This window comes from Miscanthus floridulus, chromosome 8 (genome assembly GCF_019320115.1).
Source record: "Miscanthus floridulus cultivar M001 chromosome 8, ASM1932011v1, whole genome shotgun sequence".
NCBI lineage: Eukaryota > Viridiplantae > Streptophyta > Magnoliopsida > Poales > Poaceae > Miscanthus > Miscanthus floridulus.
The window spans coordinates 184,466,660-184,483,297 of NC_089587.1; positions in this window are offsets into that span (position 1 = coordinate 184,466,660).

The window sequence follows — 16,638 nt, forward strand, 5'->3', positions numbered from 1 at the left end:
TATAAAAAATGTGTATGTAAGAATGTGGAGAATAAATTTAGAGAGAAAAAAAAGAGTTGTTCTCTTTTCTCTTATCTTATTTCCAATACATAAGCCTTTCTATATATACAGCCATACATGTGAGGTGGAGTTACAAGAATTGATGCTAGGAGAGTTACATCATTGATGAAGTAGAATGTTGTAGCTTTCATGGTATAGGGGTTATGGACATCCACATTAATATTTCATAACACTCCCCCTCGATGTCCATTAACAAGCGAATTGCATGTCTCGTTAAAAAACTTGTCAAGGAAAAATCCAGTGGGAAAAAACCATGGCCAAGGAAAAAAGAGTACTATATTCACTCTCCGTGATGGCAACATCACTTGATGTCTTTCGGCCGTCGCAATCCAATACCATGTGTCGGGTACCGTAGAACGGGGTACCCCGAGCGAACATCGAAAGGGTCACTTAAGTCCCATCAAAAAACAAAGCTAGAAGGTAAGCCATGTGCTCCTCACCGGCCACGTCCGAGCCTACCAGGCTCTCCGCCTCGCCTCGAGCCTCGCACAAGAGGTCTCGGCGTCCTGACGCAATCTCCGCCTCGCGCGAGGCTTTTCACGGAAGGCCTCGGCAAGGAGTGCAATCTCCGCCTTGCGCGAGGCCTCTCACGGAAGGCCTCGACAAGGAGTCCGATCTCCGTCTCGCGCGAGGCCTCATTCTCCGTATCGCGCGAGGCCAGCTTATCCATAGCCCGTAACCCCCGCCTCGGCCGGTCTTCCCGACAGCATGTCATGTCCCATTAATACGTCAACCACTCCCGCAATCTCAGCCGGACGATGGCTCGACACCGCAGAATGGCCGACAGGACATGAGGTCGCATCAGCACCATACCGGCTGGGACAGGGCACGGCGGGGATTACCGGTCACTGTATTCTGACGCTGTGCCCACGATCAGCGCCCGCACTACACTGTGCCCCACGATCCCCGCCTCGAAAACAACACTACACGGACAGCTTGGCCCGGGTCATCACCGCCTCTGAGCCAGCGCACCAGATCAGCCGCCCTCTCAGGGCCTCGGCACTGTGCACCAAGGTCTCGGCTATCTCGGGATTCGTGTCCGCCGAGACCCCCCACTACGGTGCAACCTCGGCACCGACCGAGCCTCGACCTCGCGCACAGTCAGTCCACAGTGGCTCGCACATTCACCGCCGCACCCACTCTGAGGCAGTCCCGGAGCTCCCATGACGCACAGGATCGGATGTGACCAGCACGCCGCCCCAGTGCTCCAAGGATGGACCACTCCGACGACCACGCCGCCACAGGGCTCGGACGCGCCACCTCTGTTTGCACGACGCCGTATAGTTAGCATATGTACTGTCCTTGTCCTCCCTTCAACTATAAAAAGAGAGGACTTGGGCCATTTAGGGACGACGGACGAAGAATAACACCCGGTAACACACACACTTCCCAGCCGCCTGAGAGCAACGTCTCAAGCAGCCCACACGACACCTCGCCGAGACCTAGGACTAGCTCCCTCTCTCACCTAGCTTGTAACCCCCTACTACAAGCACTTCGGTGCAAGGAAAACAAGATCGATCTCTCAGACTAGACGTAGGGCATCGATTGCCTGAACTAGTATAAACCTTGTGTCTCTTTGCATCACCATCCGAGACTAGGGGCACGCAGTTCACATTTACTGGTTGGTTGAGGACCCCTCGGTCCGAAACACCGACAGTTGGCGCACCAGGTAGGGGTCTCTGCATGTCAGTTTTGTCATCCTAGCAGGTTCCGGATGGCAGACTCCGTACGACCGTTGCGTCTCGGCACGGTGGTTTGGTTTGTGTCGACGGAATATCATCGGCAGTCCACCGAGGGGCACCCCGCGATGGTAGATTGATCAGTAGAGGAGCGTGTAATCAAGAACAAGAAGGCAACAGAGACACACGAGTTATATAGGTTCAGGCCGTCGGTACGACGTAATACCTTACTCCTGTGGTCTGTTGGTTTGCATTAGCTATCGTATGATTTGCCGTGAATTCGTAGGGGGTCCCTGCCCGCCTTATATGGTCTAGGGGGCAAGGTTACAAGTCGGTTAGATCTGAGAGATAACCGGAAAGTAATAACATATTACAAGAAACATGGGATCGTATATATCCTATCAGATCTCGTAACATCTTTAGGATATCCTCTCCGTGCCTTGCGGGGGTCGCCGAACAGAATCGTGCCCCGCAAGGCTCCTTCTTGCGGGCTGGACTGCCCCTAGAGGCATAGCCCATGTGACCTGCCGTGGGTATCCAGGGTCGTACCCCCCACAGCTAGTCCTCGAGCGCCTTGTACCCGTTGCGCAACGCCATCTTGAGACTTTCCGAGCAGGTGCGAACCAAGACCGAGCTGTCCAAATCTTGGTCCGACCACCATAAGGAGTAGCCGATCAGTTGTGAGCAACTGCCGAGCAGTGTACAACATCGCCGAGCAGTGTGTTCCGAGCACGGCTTGTCATAAGGGTGTAAGGAGCTCAAGTCCAAAATTAAAAATTCCTGCATGGTAAGGTGAAGTGTGCCCACTTAGAATCCGAAAACAATGGTAAGGATACCTGGTTTATCCTTTGGATGCTCGGAGGCTTTCAGAAAAACAAACACATTCACCGCAAGGTGAAGTGTGCCCACTTAGTCCCCGAGCCTGACAGTAGGTGACGTAATCACGTGGTGCTAGGCTCAGAAATTAGTGAACCGTCCGAGCAGGTAGCCAGTCCCCGAGCGTAGCCTCGAAACAAAAAACAAGCACATTCACCGCAAGGTGAAGTGTGCCCACTTAGTCCCCGAGCCTGACAGTAGGTGACGTAGTCACGTGGTGCCAGGCTCAGAAATTAGTGAATCGTCCGAGCAGGTAGCCAGTCCCCGAGTTTCTAGCGTAGATATCGGATAAATCAAATCACGGCGAGAGATTCGGAGTAATGGCCGTACAGTATCAGTTACTAAGCCTCATTAAAATGCGGAGAATTCGGAGAAAGTGGCGGCGATAAATGAGCGGCGTGGGCTACTGTGACGCGATAGCCCAAGTTGTGGCCCATCAAACCATTTTGGAGGAATCGATGTAGCGCCGATCGCGGGAACGGTTTCCCAAAAACCCTCAGAGTCAAGGCAGAGTGGGGGAAGTGCTTTATAACCGCGCCGCCGCTCACATCACCTCCTACCTCTGTCAAGCCACACTGCTTCCTGCCTTCGCAATCCCTGTGCTTCACCTTCCGCATCAATCGCGAGCATTCGCCTTCAACCCTAAGACCAAACCATAGGAGATGGCGCCGAAAAAAGGAGCCGTAAAGCCGAAGAAAGTGGCCACCGGAGCTAGCCGCGACGAGGAGTGGGTGCCGTCGAGGACGTCGGCGGCTGATCTCGATAAGATGGTGGCGGCGGGCGTTCTCCCCGACCGTCTTACTGCTGGATGGCGGCCAGCTAGCGGTGAGCCCTTCCCGACACCACATACTGATGAGGCTGTAGTATTTGAGGATTATTTCTAGCGAGGGTTAGGGTTTCCTGTCCACCCCTTTCTGAGGGATCTTATGGAGTTTTGGGCGATTAGCCTCTATAATCTGCACCCCAACACCATTCTGCATGTTTCTATCTTTATCCATTTCTGCGAGGCATTTCTCGGTGTTCTGCCGCACTTCAACCTCTGCAGGCACTTGTTCTGTCTGAAGAAGAAGGGGGGCAGTGGTTCAAAGGTGGTCGGCGGCATGTACCTGCAGCTCAGGGATGGGATGGCCAGCGAGTATATCAACGTTCCACTAAATACCTCCCTAAAAGGTTGGAACTCTAGATGGTTCTATATCAAACAGAGTCACCCATTGATTCGATGCGACGTCCACCACATCCCGGTTAACCACAGTAACTGGTCGGAGAGACCCAACAACGCTGAAATGGAGCAGGTAATGGAACTTCTGGAATTGAGTAAAGGCTTGGAGCTTAGGGGTGAACTGGTTGCAGCTAGTTTCATAGTTCGGCGCATCCAGCCCTGCAAAGAGAGGGCCCACCCGGCGTTCGACTTTAAAGGTGACAACAACGGTACCCGTGAAAGCATGGACCGCCTGTCGAAGAAAGAAGTGATGGACCATGCCATGGATCTTTTTTCTTCTAATGTCTCGTTCAGCTGGCCTAAAGGGACGAAGGCTTTCAACTGCACCAACCCGCCTCCTCAGGTAATCATTTCGCTTCGCGTCTATCAGGCAATAATTGCCGAGCATAGGACTGACTCACTTATGAAAAGATTCATTCGCAGGATAGGGCAATATACTTTTCAAACATGCTGAGAGCCGATTGGCCAAAAGGAGTAGATCCTCGGCGGCCACTGCAGCATGAAGAAGGTGAGCCGAGCTCCTCGTTAGAAAGTCCATCCCCAGTGTCAGAGAAGGTCCACGAGAAGAGACCGGCAGTAGATGAGCCGGCCCAAAAAAGGAGAAAAACCGCTAGCTCTCATGCACACAAACCAGGAGGCATCTCTCTTAGAGAGGACCGAGCAGTTCGGCCACCACGAACTGCTGTGCTGGAGTGGTCGGACGATAACGAAGACCAGTCATCACTTCCGCCGAGCACGACAGAGGTGCCGGCGGATAGTGTCGCTCCCAAGCATCGAGCAGGGGAAAGTTATGGTCGGGCAACGGCGGATGCCCTGGCGATGCAAAGTACCGAAGCCCCCGAACAACGCACGGAAGGTGGGGCCTCCGAGCACCAAGAAGAGCGGTAGCCCACTGTGGAGGCGCAGGAGTCCTCCCACAAGGTCGATCAAGCAGCCGCGCCTGGGGGGTTAGGCAGGCATCGCCGATTCAAGAAAATCAATCGGAAGACCAAACCGTGAGTATATTTGCCTTGGAGTAATTATATTGTTCTTTGATTTCACCTTGTCACTGAGATGCCGATATGATGCAGTGCGACGCCAAGGCCCGTGACCTCAGAAGAAAGAATGATGACTGCCTCCATCCAGGAGTCCCCGAGTGTTTGGCAAACAGAGGGCGAGCCAGCCGCCGCTCCCAGCAGACCTAGCGATGGTGAATCGTTGGCGCACACGATGGGCGCGTCGGTGACCGCAACCACGGCTACGACCGAAAAGGTCGTTACCGTGGAAACGGAAACTGCGGCTGCTGTTGATGCACCGGAGGTTACAGACGCCACCCCGTCAACTGCTGAGGAGCAAACGTCGTCACCCGCAGTGGTGCTAGGAGTGGTCGGAGCGGCGGTCCGACCACAGAGCCCCCCGAAGGTGCCTCAAGCGACGATGGAGGAGGACGAGGTCGTGGAGATCGAGCGCGCCGCGCCTGAGCCCCAGTCCGTCCGGATTCTCTGGAAACACGGGGAAGAGGTGGTAATCGTCGAAGAAGAAAACACCACCAGAGAGATAAAGAGGTTGAAATCCGCCGTCGCCGGAGTTATGACTCAAATCGAGGTGAGTGCCACGCCAATAACACCGATAAATGTTGTCGGAAGATCAAGGTTTATCTTTTGCACTGTTAATCCACAGGGGATAGCTCGGACAGCTGAACAACGACACCAACTAATAAAGAGGATGGAGCCCCTCGCCGAGGAAAATAAGATACTCCGGGAGGCTTTAAGTCTTTCGAAAAAAAAGTATTCAGAGGGCCCAACGGGAGCGGGACCTTGCGGAGTCAAATTCGCGAGACCTTGAACATCAAAATGGGGTTCTATCCGAGCGACTAACGGTGTCGTCCGAGCAACTGAAGAAGACATCCGAGGAGCTGGCAATTGCATCCGAGGAACTTAAGAAGATGTCCGAGCAGTTGAGCAAGAAAAACGTAGAACTCGATAGCAAAACTGAACAGCTCGACCGGAAGTGCCAACAGTTGGAAGATGCATCCAAGCTGAAATCGGGTATTCTGTTTCACATAATGTGCTTTGCAGTAAGTGGCCGTATTTTTTTTGTGTCTTATCTTTTGTGCTGGCAGAGCAAGATGCAGAACTCAACCGGCTTCGCCAGACCGTCGAACAAATCTGACAAGAGAAAACGAAGGAGTCGGATCGAGCCGACAAACTGGCCGAAGAATTGAAAGGTAGGCTTCCCCTGATCGGAAGTGACGCCGTAATTCTTTTTTACCATGACGAACCATTGTAATTCTTGTAGATTATCGACATAAAACCAAGGCACAGTTCGATGTGCTGGTGCAAGAGGCCAAAGTCCAGAAGGACAACTTCAACACTATAACTGCCGCAATAAAACCAGTGCTGGACTGCGTCGACGTTGAACCGGCGCCCCGTCCTGATGGTAGGCAGCAAGGGCCAGACACCATCGTTCAAAGATGCAAGGCAGCGTGGGAAAACTTCAAAAACTTCAACCGCGACGCCGTTTTGACCGCCGCTACTCATGCCCTTGCGGTGGTTCGGTCCCATTATCCGTCCGTCAACATCCAGTCGATAGGTGGTGGGTTTGCCGATGGGCTGAGCGACGCGCAGACCCAGCAGCTGGAGGATGACGTTGAGGATGTGGCAAAAGTGCTTGTCGGCGATATAGACTTGTTTAGCGAAACCAAAGCTGCTGGCGAAGCTTAAAGAACTGCTCGGATATTACCTCCTGTATTACATGATTTATCTGGCTAAGAAGAATCTGTGTATTATGGACCCGATGCTCTTTTTCCCAATATAAGCTGTGTTCGATCTTTTAGTTTTCACTGAACTAAATGCCTTAGTTAGGTCGTGATCCGTATCGCATAATGCGGAGCCCATGCGTATGTTGGAGAAATAGGCGTTGTCATAAGACCGTGTCCTGCCGGCCAACATGCCGAGCACCGAGCCCATGGTACGTTTGGTGGGGTGTTAGAGCCTTGTTGCCCTCTAGAATTGCTATTACGAAAAAACGTTCTGCCCAGCAGCCAACATGAATAACGTGGCGAGAGAAATGGCTAAAGCGGCGTCCGAGCGGTTAGTTCATAACTAAAATCTAGGCCTTGACTAGCCCATAGTCCATAACGTTGAGCGCGGAGGCACTGACACATGTAGGGCGAACAGGCATGGCCAAGGAACCGTAGTCGACCAACCGTAACGCACAGGGCGGAGCCCCTAGGCACGTGTAGGATGTAGTCGTGGACTGGGTTGTTTCCATAGAAAACAGAAGGAAAAAAGGTGTGCTATTGGAGAAATTATGCTCGGCGATTTGGAGAAATTGTGCTCGGCGATTTGGAGAAATCGTGCTTGGCGATTTTTTGAGAAATCATGCTCGGCGATTTGGAGAAATAGTGCTCGGCGATTTGGAGGAATCATGCTCGGCGATTTGGAGAAATAGTGCTTGGCGATTTGGAGGAATCGTGCTCGGCGATTTGGAGGAACCGTGCTCGGCGATTTGGAGAAACCGTGCTCGGCGATTTGGAGGAACCGTGCTCGGCGATTTGGAGGAACCATGCTCGGCGATTTGGAGAAATAGTGCTCGGCGATTTGGAGGAATCGTGCTCGGCGATTTGGAGAAATAGTGCTCGGCGATTTGGAGGAATAATGCTCGGCGATTTGGAGGAATCGTGCTCGGCGATTTGGAGGAATAATGCTCGGCGATTTGGAGGAATCGTGCTCGCGTATTGGAGGCCATCGCGGTGTGGCTTACATTTCGCTAACGGTAGTTGAAGCTTATGATGAAGGAAAAAATGTAGAGAAATTATGTAGACCAGAACTTTATTAATATTAAAGTAAAGAATACATATCTATGTTATTTCAGGGGAAGAAACATATAAGGTGCTCTATGTGCCAGGAGTTGGGAACATCGAGTCCATCTAGGTCACATAAACGATAAGACCCTGGTCGAGTAACAGCTTTTACGATGTAAGGGCCCTCCCATGGTGAAGACAGCTTGTGAAGCCCTTCGGTTTTTTGTTTCTGATGCAAGACGAGGTCGCCGATCGCGAACGAATGACCTTTGACGTTACGGTTGTAATACCTCTGCAGACCTTCGAGGTACTTGGTTGTGCGAACGCAAGTAATCAAACGTTCTTCCTCGGCCCGATCAATGTCCTCTGTCCGAACAGCCGCGGCTTGGACTTCATCATAGTTTTCTACTCTGGGTGCTCGGAATGCAATATCCGCTAGAAGTATGGCCTCTGAGCCGTAGACCATAAAATATGGAGATACGCCGGTACTGCGACTAGCTTGAGTGTGCAGTCCCCAGACCACAGCTGGTAGTTCTTTGAGCCACCTCCCCGGGTGCTTTTCTTCTTTCTGATAGAGCCTTTTCTTGAGGGCGTCGAGGATCATACCGTTAGCTCGCTCGACCTGACCGTTAGCTCTAGGATGAGCAACAGAAACGTATTTAACAGAGATGCACCTGTCCTCACAGAAGTCCCAAAAATGATGGCCGGTAAAAGTTGTCCCGAGGTCGGTGATGATGCTGTTCGGGAGACCGAATCTGTGTACGATGTCTTCAAAGAGCTCGACTGCTTTCTTAGCAGTAGCTGCGACGAGTGGTTTGTACTCGATCCACTTGGAGAACTTATCGATGGCGACGTACACGTACTGGAAACCTCCTGGCGTAGGTTTGAAAGGCCCGATCATATCCAGTCCCCAGCATGCGAATGGCCAGGAAGATGGAATGGTTTGTAATTCTTGTGCCGGCACATGTATTTGCTTGGCGAAAAATTGACATCCCTCACATCATCGGACAAGATCTTCTACATCGATAATGGCCGTGGGCCGGTAGAAACCTGCTCGGAAAGCTTTGCCGACCAGTGTTCTCGAAGCCGCATGATTGCCACAGGAGCCAGAGTGAATTTCAGAAAGTAGCTTCACACCATCGCCTTGGATGATGCATTTCTGCAGTATCCCTTCCTTGGCACTTTTCCTCATCAGGATACCGTCCACCAACACATAGTGCTTGCTTCGGCGAATTAGTCGTTCGGTTTCGATTTTGTCGGCGGGTACTTCGCCGTTGGAGAGGTACTTGATGAATTGTTCCCTCCAATCGGCGATCTGCGAAGGTATCGTGAGCACCAACTGCTCGGCAGGGGGTACTTCTACAACTTTCGTGTCTTCCTTAATTGATGGTGTCAAGAGGTCCTGAACGAAGATCCCCACCGGGGCCGTGGTACGAGAAGATCCTATCTTCGATAGTTGGTCGGCGATTTGGTTTTGATCCCGTACCACGTGGTGATACTCAATGCCATAGAATTTTCCTTCAAGCTTCCTGATTTTGGCGCAGTAAGCGTCCATCTTCTCACTGGAACAGGACCAATCTTTATTGAGTTGATTGATAACTAGCGCGGAATCCCCGTATACCATAAGGCATTTGACGCCGAGCTCAATGGCTATACGGAGGCCGTGGAGACATGCTTCGTATTCCGCGGCGTTGTTAGAGACCAGGAAATGTATGCGAAGAACGTATCGGAGTTTATCCTTCGTCGGTGTGATGAACAAAATGCCCGCACCGGCCCCATTAATGTTAAGGGCGCCGTCGAAGTACATCACCTAGTGCTCGGGGCAAGTGGTGGCGATGGGTTCTTGGATTTCGGTCCACTTAGCGATGAAATCGGCTAGCGCCTGCGACTTTACGGTCGGCCTACTTCTGAAGTCGATGGAGTAGGTGCCGAGCTCAACAGCCTACTTGATGATACGACCGTTGGCCTCTTTATTTCGGAGAATGTCTCCCAGAGGGAACTCGGTGACCACAGCAATCTTGTAGTATTCAAAGTAATGTCGAAGCTTGCGTGAGGTGATTAAAATTGCATATAACAACTTTTGAACCTGAGGATAACGAGTTTTGGCCTCATTAAGTACCTCGCTGATGAAATAGACCGGACGCTGTACCTTGTAGGCGTGTCCAGTTTCTTCGCGTTCGACGACAATAGCCGTACTGACAACTCGAGAAGTGGCGGCGATGTAAACCAGCAGAGTTTCATCTGGTCATGGCGCTGTCATGATTGGAGGTTTTGTTAAAAACAATTTGAGCTGCTCAAAAGCTGTGTCTGCCTCCTCCGACCAAGAAAAGAGCTCAGAGGCCTTGAGGAGCTTGAAGAAAGGTAGCCCTTTTTCACCGAGGCGCGAGATAAATCAGCTTAACGCAGCCATGCAGCCTGTGAGCTTCTATATATCCTTGACGCACGTCGGCCGTTTCATGTTGGTGATGGCGGAGACTTTGTTGGGGTTTGGTTCGATGCCCCGAGCGCTGACGATGTAGCCGAGCAGGATACCGGATGGAACTCCGAAGATGCACTTTGAAGGGTTCAGCTTCCATCGGTATTTGCTTAGGTTGGAGAAAGTTTCTTCAAGGTCGGAGATAAGATTGTCGGCGGTTCTAGTCTTGACGACCACGTCGTCAATGTAGGCTTCGACGTTGCGGCCGATCTGTTGGTCGAGGCATGTCTGGATAGCCCTTTGGTAGGTCGCGCCGGCGTTCTTTAGTCCGAAGGACATAGTGGTGTAACAATATGCACCGAAAGGCGTGATGAACGATGTTTTAACCTAGTCTTCCTCCTTGAGGGAGATCTGATGGTAGCCTGAGTAACAGTCGAGAAAGGAGAGCAACTCGCAGCCGGCGGTGGAGTCGACAACCTCGTCTATCCAAGGCAAGCCGAAGGGGTCTTTAGGGCAGTGTTTGTTAAGATCAGTATAATCAACACACATTCTCCATTCTTTATTCTTTTTCTTAACAAGAACAGGATTAGCTAGCCAATCTGGATGATACACTTCTTTTATAAATCCGGCAGCTAAAAGCCATTTTATTTCTACCCTAATTGCCTCCTTTTTGTCCGGCGCGAATCGTCGAAGTTTCTGCTTGATCGACTTAGCGGTCGGCGAGACATTCAAGGAGTGCTCGATCTTCTTCCGTGGTACCCCCGGCATGTCTGCAGGTTTCCAAGCAAACACATCGGCGTTGGCACGTAGGAAGGAGACGAGCGCGCTTTCCTATTTGGGGTCAAGGTGAGCCCCAATTTTCACCGTCTTGGAAGGGTCGTCGAGGCCGAGGCCGATCTCCTTGACTTCCTTGGACTTGGCGGAGGCCCGGGGAGGCTCTGGGATCTCCATGTCGTCAGCAGATGCGGTCTTGGCTTCAGCGACCATGCTGGCCATCTAGATGGAGAGGTCGGTGGCTTCGGCGAGGGCGAGACTTTCCGTCTCGCAGGCATAGGCGACGGAGAGGTTGGCCCGCAGAGACAGGACTCCAGCAGGCGAAGGCATCTTCAACACTAGATACGCATAGTGCGGAACGGCCATGAACTTGGTCAGAGCCGGGCGCCCTAGTATGGCGTGGTAGGCGGTGTCGAAGTCGGCGACATAAAAGTTGATATGCTCCACTCTGTAGTTGGTTGCCGTGCCGAACTGTACTGGTAGGGTAATTTCCCCCAGTGGTCTGGATGCCCTACCGGGCACCACACCCCAAAAGGAGGAGTCTAAAGGCGTGAGGTCTATTGTCCTGAGTCCGAGCTCCCTTAGGGCCCCGGCGAAGAGTAGATTCAAAGCGCTCCCACCGTCGACGAGGACTTTCCTGAAGAGCACCTTCTGAACAGTCGCATCAAGGATGAGGGGAAAACGCCCTGTGTAGGGTATGTCTGCCCACTGGTCGGCCCTACTGAAGGTGATGGAGATTTCGGACCACGGGTGATAGCTGGGGTTGGCGGTAGTTTCTTCTGAAGCTATGGCGAGCACTCGTCGGGCGGTGAGCTTCCGTTCCCTTCTGCTTTTGTTGGAGGCGAGACCCCCGAAGATGGTGGCGACCACCTTGTCGTGGTCCTAGAAGGCGTTATTATTATCCCCTGGTGGTCGGCGTCCTCCGTTCCCACCATTGTCGTCGTTGTACTTTTTCTCCTGGAATTCCTTAGCCAAACCAAGGCAATCTTTCATCTTGTGTTTGGAGTTCTTATGCAGGGGGCACGGACCGTCTAGGATCTTCTTGTACTGCTCGTCGTAGTTACGCTTTGCGCATGGCTCATTGATGTTGGCGACAAAGTGATCTGGTCGGCAGCGGTGATTCTGACCAGGTTTGAATCCATCTGGCCGATCACGTCCGCTGTCCTGGTGGAAACTACGGTCGTCGTAGCGGCGATCGTTGTACTGTCGATTGTCGTTGTGGTCATCGTGGCGGCGAACGTTGTGCTATCGATCGTCGTTGCGGTCGTCGTGGCGGCGAGACGGGCGATTAGTGCCTGTGTCTTCGTTAAAACGCACCTCCACTTCCTCGGTGTCGGCGTACTGATTGGCGGTTGTGATCATCTCGCCGATGCCGGTGGGTGGCTTTCTATTGAACTTAGAGCGGAGTTCTCGGTGATGAAGTCCTCGGACAAAGGCGGTGATGACTTCGGCCTCCGTGATGTTGGGAATAGAATTCCTCATCTCGGAGAAGCGTATGATGTAGCTACGGAGTAGTTCGGACAGCTTTTGGTTGATGCGGTTGAGATCGTGCTTGGTGCCCGGTCGCCTGCATGTGGCCATGTAGTTGTCGGTGAAGACTCTCTTTAGATCTTCCCAAGAGCCGATGGAGTCCGGGGTGAGGCTTGTGAACCAGCTCATGGCGGCTGGCATGAGCATGATAGGGAGATAGTTTGCCATGACGTTGGTGTCTCCTCCGGCGGCGCGGATGGCAGTGGTGTAAGCCTGCAGCCATTGAGTTGGGTTCATTCTTCCTTCATAGGGCTCGACTCTGGTGATTTTGAAACCACAGGGCCATTGGAGTGTTCGGAGTGCCCTGGTGAACGCAGGGGGCCCTTTCGGGCTGCCGAGACTAGCATCGGCAGTGTTGCCGGCAACGATCGGCTCCAGAGCTGAGTTCGGGTTGCCGTATTCCTGCTCGTACTCCTGGCGACGTCGTACTTCATCTTCATGGCGCCCGAAACGTCGTTGGTCGATACGCCGTCGTGTGTCCCAAAGATTGTTGAGGTGCACTCGGGCGTCCTATTCGACTTCTTGGTCGTGCTGGCGATGATGCTCGGCGTGGTGGCCTCCAACTCCCCCCTAGGGAGGTGGTGACTGGTCGGCGAAGCGGCTTGGACTGGGGCGGCGATTGGATCTAGGATCAACTGATCGGTGGATCACACTTGTGGAGCATGAAGGTCTTTGAACTTCTCGGATCTCATTAACTTGACAGTGTGCCGCTTTAAGCATAGCGGCGACCTTGGTGAGCTCGGGCGTCTGCGGGAGGTGAGCGAGTTCGTTGGCGGCCACGGCCAAATTAGCGCTCGGAGTCTTGAAAACGTCGTGGCCATCAACGCGGAGGAATTCTTCGTTGAGGTTGCGATGAAGGGGCCTTCCTTGTGAATCGAATTGGTTATCACGAGCGGCCTCGGCCATCGCGATGGCGCGTTCGTTATCACGCCGTTGCGCGCGGTTGGCGTTCCTGTTTTCACGGGCGGCGCATTCCTCGTCTATTTTGCCATTCCGGGGGGGGGGGCTGTCGATACTGACATTGAAAATCGCGCCACCCCGGAAAGGCAGGAGAGGAGTTTGCTTGGTGAAGGTCTCGGCGAGGGGCTCGGTGGATCCTTGAGATTCGGAGTCCAGATTTTCCTCGAGGATAGTTTGGAGAGATGCTCTGAGATCCCGGCCGGCGTGCAGCATGTTGACGGTTGGTGGAAATTGGTCGGCGAGCTGGTCGGCGAACTTGCCCCTCAGGGCGTCCTGATATGTAGTTGCGGTGTTGGCGAGCCCGAAAGGCAGGGCGGCGGGCCCTGGAGTCTGTCGAGCATTGAACATTGACAGATTGGGATCGGAGGGTGCTCGGTGCTGAACAAGGGTGTCCAGAGCCGACTCAGCAATGGAGAGGCAATCGGCGAGTTTTAGGCCGACCTGATCGATAGACTCGATCAGATCATCGTTGTTGACATGCCTCCTCTGGTAGCAAGGAAGCGAGCGGTGGGTGGCTGATGGAGCCGACCTCGGAAGTGGTTCCGAGATTGGATCTGCAGTTGCAGATGCGAGGGTGGTCAGTGCAGAGCCGATCTACACTGGCTCGAGAAGCTCTCCGACTCCGTCGGCGTTGATGACCCACGTGATGGATCCGACCGTGAAGATTTGGCCAGGCTGCGGGAGGGACGAAGAGCCTGCGGAAAAAACCATCTTGTTCGACAAGGAAACAGCACGCACACCCCTACCTGGCACACCAGCTGTCGACGGAATATCATCGGCAGTCCACCGAGGGGCACCCTGCGATGGTAGATTGATCGGTAGAGGAGCGTGTAATCGAGAACAAGAAGGCAACAGAGACACACGAGTTATACAGGTTTAGGCCGTCGGTACAACATAATACCTTACTCCTGTGGTCTGTTGGTTTGCATTAGCTATCGTATGATTTGCCGTGAATTCGTAGGGGGTCCCTGCCCGCCTTATATGGTCTGGGGGGCAAGGTTACAAGTCGGTTAGATCTGAGAGATAATCGGAAAGTAATAACAGATTACAAGAAACATGGGATCGTATATATCCTATCAGATCTCGTAACATCTTTAGGATATCCTCTCCGTGCCTTGCGGGGGTCGCTGAACAGAATCGTGCCCCGCAAGGCTCCTTCTTGCGGGCTGGACCGCCCCTGGAGGCATAGCCCATGTGACCTGCCGTGGGTATTCGGGGTCGTACCCCCCACAGTTTGGGAGCCTAGAGTTCATGTCTCTAGGGCATGAGTACGACATGGTACTCCTCACTCCTCGAGCCCCACCAACCGACGATGAAGTAACGCACCGTAGCCCAAGCGCAGGCGGCGCCCGGGCGGCCGCTCTCGCCGCGCTCACCAGGCATGACGCGAGCAAGATCACCCCGACGCTACGCGAATCCAGGGCGACACGCCGCTCCCCACCAATATCCTACGACCAGCTGTTGGCGTAGGGTCCCTGGTTGGGGACCTGTCTAGCCTAAGCTTGGACAAGGGAAAAACACTGGTGGCACGTGGCAAAGCCCAGTCGCCAAGCTCCGCTCCACCACTCCCTGAGAACCCAACTCCGGCGGAGCAGAGCCCGGCGGCGGCACCATCCCCATACCCCTTTGGGTTGAGAAATGCCACCGCCTCTCATGCCTATGCTTACACTGCTGCTCACGAGGATACCATGGGACGCCGCCAGCGCTTCACTCTTGACCTGGACACCCATGCCGACTCCTCGGAGCAAGACGGGGCATGGCCTGGAGTGGATTTCTCTGGACTCCACGACCCTGGAGCTATGCGCCATTTCTTGGCCGCAAGCGACTACTACTTCGGCTACTCTGACTCCGACGATGAGGGCACCTACGACCCCACTCGCGAGTGTTTTCACGTCGGGCTCGGGATGCCGAGGGCGGGCGAGGAGGACGAGGGGGCAGGTAGCCGTTCCCCGCTTCGCCCGGGTACAGGCGCTGCCACACCTCCGCGCATTGTCATGCCGGCAGCATGGAACGAGAACCTCGCTCTTGCGCGACCTCAACGCCCAGACCTGGAACAACTCCGCGAGCTTCAGGCCAAGGTCAAGCAAGATCGACTCCTTCTGCAATAGCTCCGAAGCACTCTTGAGCAGGAGCAGCAAGGCCGCGGTGACGGTGGAGGAGCCCGGCGACGGGCTCGTGACGTGCACCATCGCATCAACGACGACGAGGGGGACGATCGTCCCCCGATCTTCAATCGCGCTAGCCAGAATGTCGTGGCTGCGGCAATGCTAGTGCGCGCGATGCCAGAGCCCTCCACCATAGAAGGATGGCGGGTTCGCGACGAACTCCAGGATCTCCTCGAGACCGCCGTGGTGCAGCAGGCTGAGAGTTCCGCCTCCCAGCGGCGCGATGCCGTCTCGGACCTCCCCTCAGCGCCGCATCGGTAGGATAGGGAGGCCTCGGTTCATCCCGAACCCGGTCGGGTGCCGGCAATTGGAAGGGTCCCCCTGGTCCACGACCACCTCAATAATCAATGTGAGGCGTAGGGTGACCATGAGGTGGTCGGCCGACGACGACGCCATGACAGCGAGGGGCCCGCCCGAGGCTACCATCCACATCGGGGCAGCCGCTACGATAGCGGAGAGGACCGCAGTCCTTCTCCTGAACCACCTGGCCCTTGAGTCTTTAGTAGAGCCATCCACGATGCTCAGGTTCCAGCCCGGTTTCACCAGCCAGCCAACCTCACCAAGTATAGTGGTGAGACCAACCCCGAGCTCTGGCTCGCCGATTACCGCCTGGCTTGTCAGCTAGGCGGCGCCGACGGTGACCGGCTCATCATCTGCAACCTTCCATTGCTCTTATCAGACTCAGCGCGAGCCTGGCTTGAGCACCTTCCCCCCTCTCAGATCCACGATTGGCGCGACTTGGTTCAGATCTTCGTCGAGAATTTCTAGGGCACATACGTGCGCCCTAGAAACTCCTGGGACCTTAAGAGTTGTCGCTAGAAACCAGACGAGTCTCTCCGAGACTTCATCTGGCGCTTCTCGAAACAATGCACCGTATTGCCCAGCGTCGGCGACTCAGAGATTGTCTAGGCTTTTCTCTCTGGCACCACCAGCCGAGACTTGGTCCGAGAATTAGGTCGGAACGTGCTGTGTTTGGCCGCCGCGCTCCTCGACATCGCCACCAACTTTGCCTCAGGCGAGGAGGCTGTAGGGGCCATCTTCCCCATAGATGACGCCAAGGGGAAGCGGAGGGATAAGGCCCCTGAGGCCTCGGTTCCTCGTCTCCCCAAAAGGAAGAAGAAGGATCGCCAGGGGAAGCGGGCCGTCCTCGAGGCCGATATGGTCGCGGCCGCAGA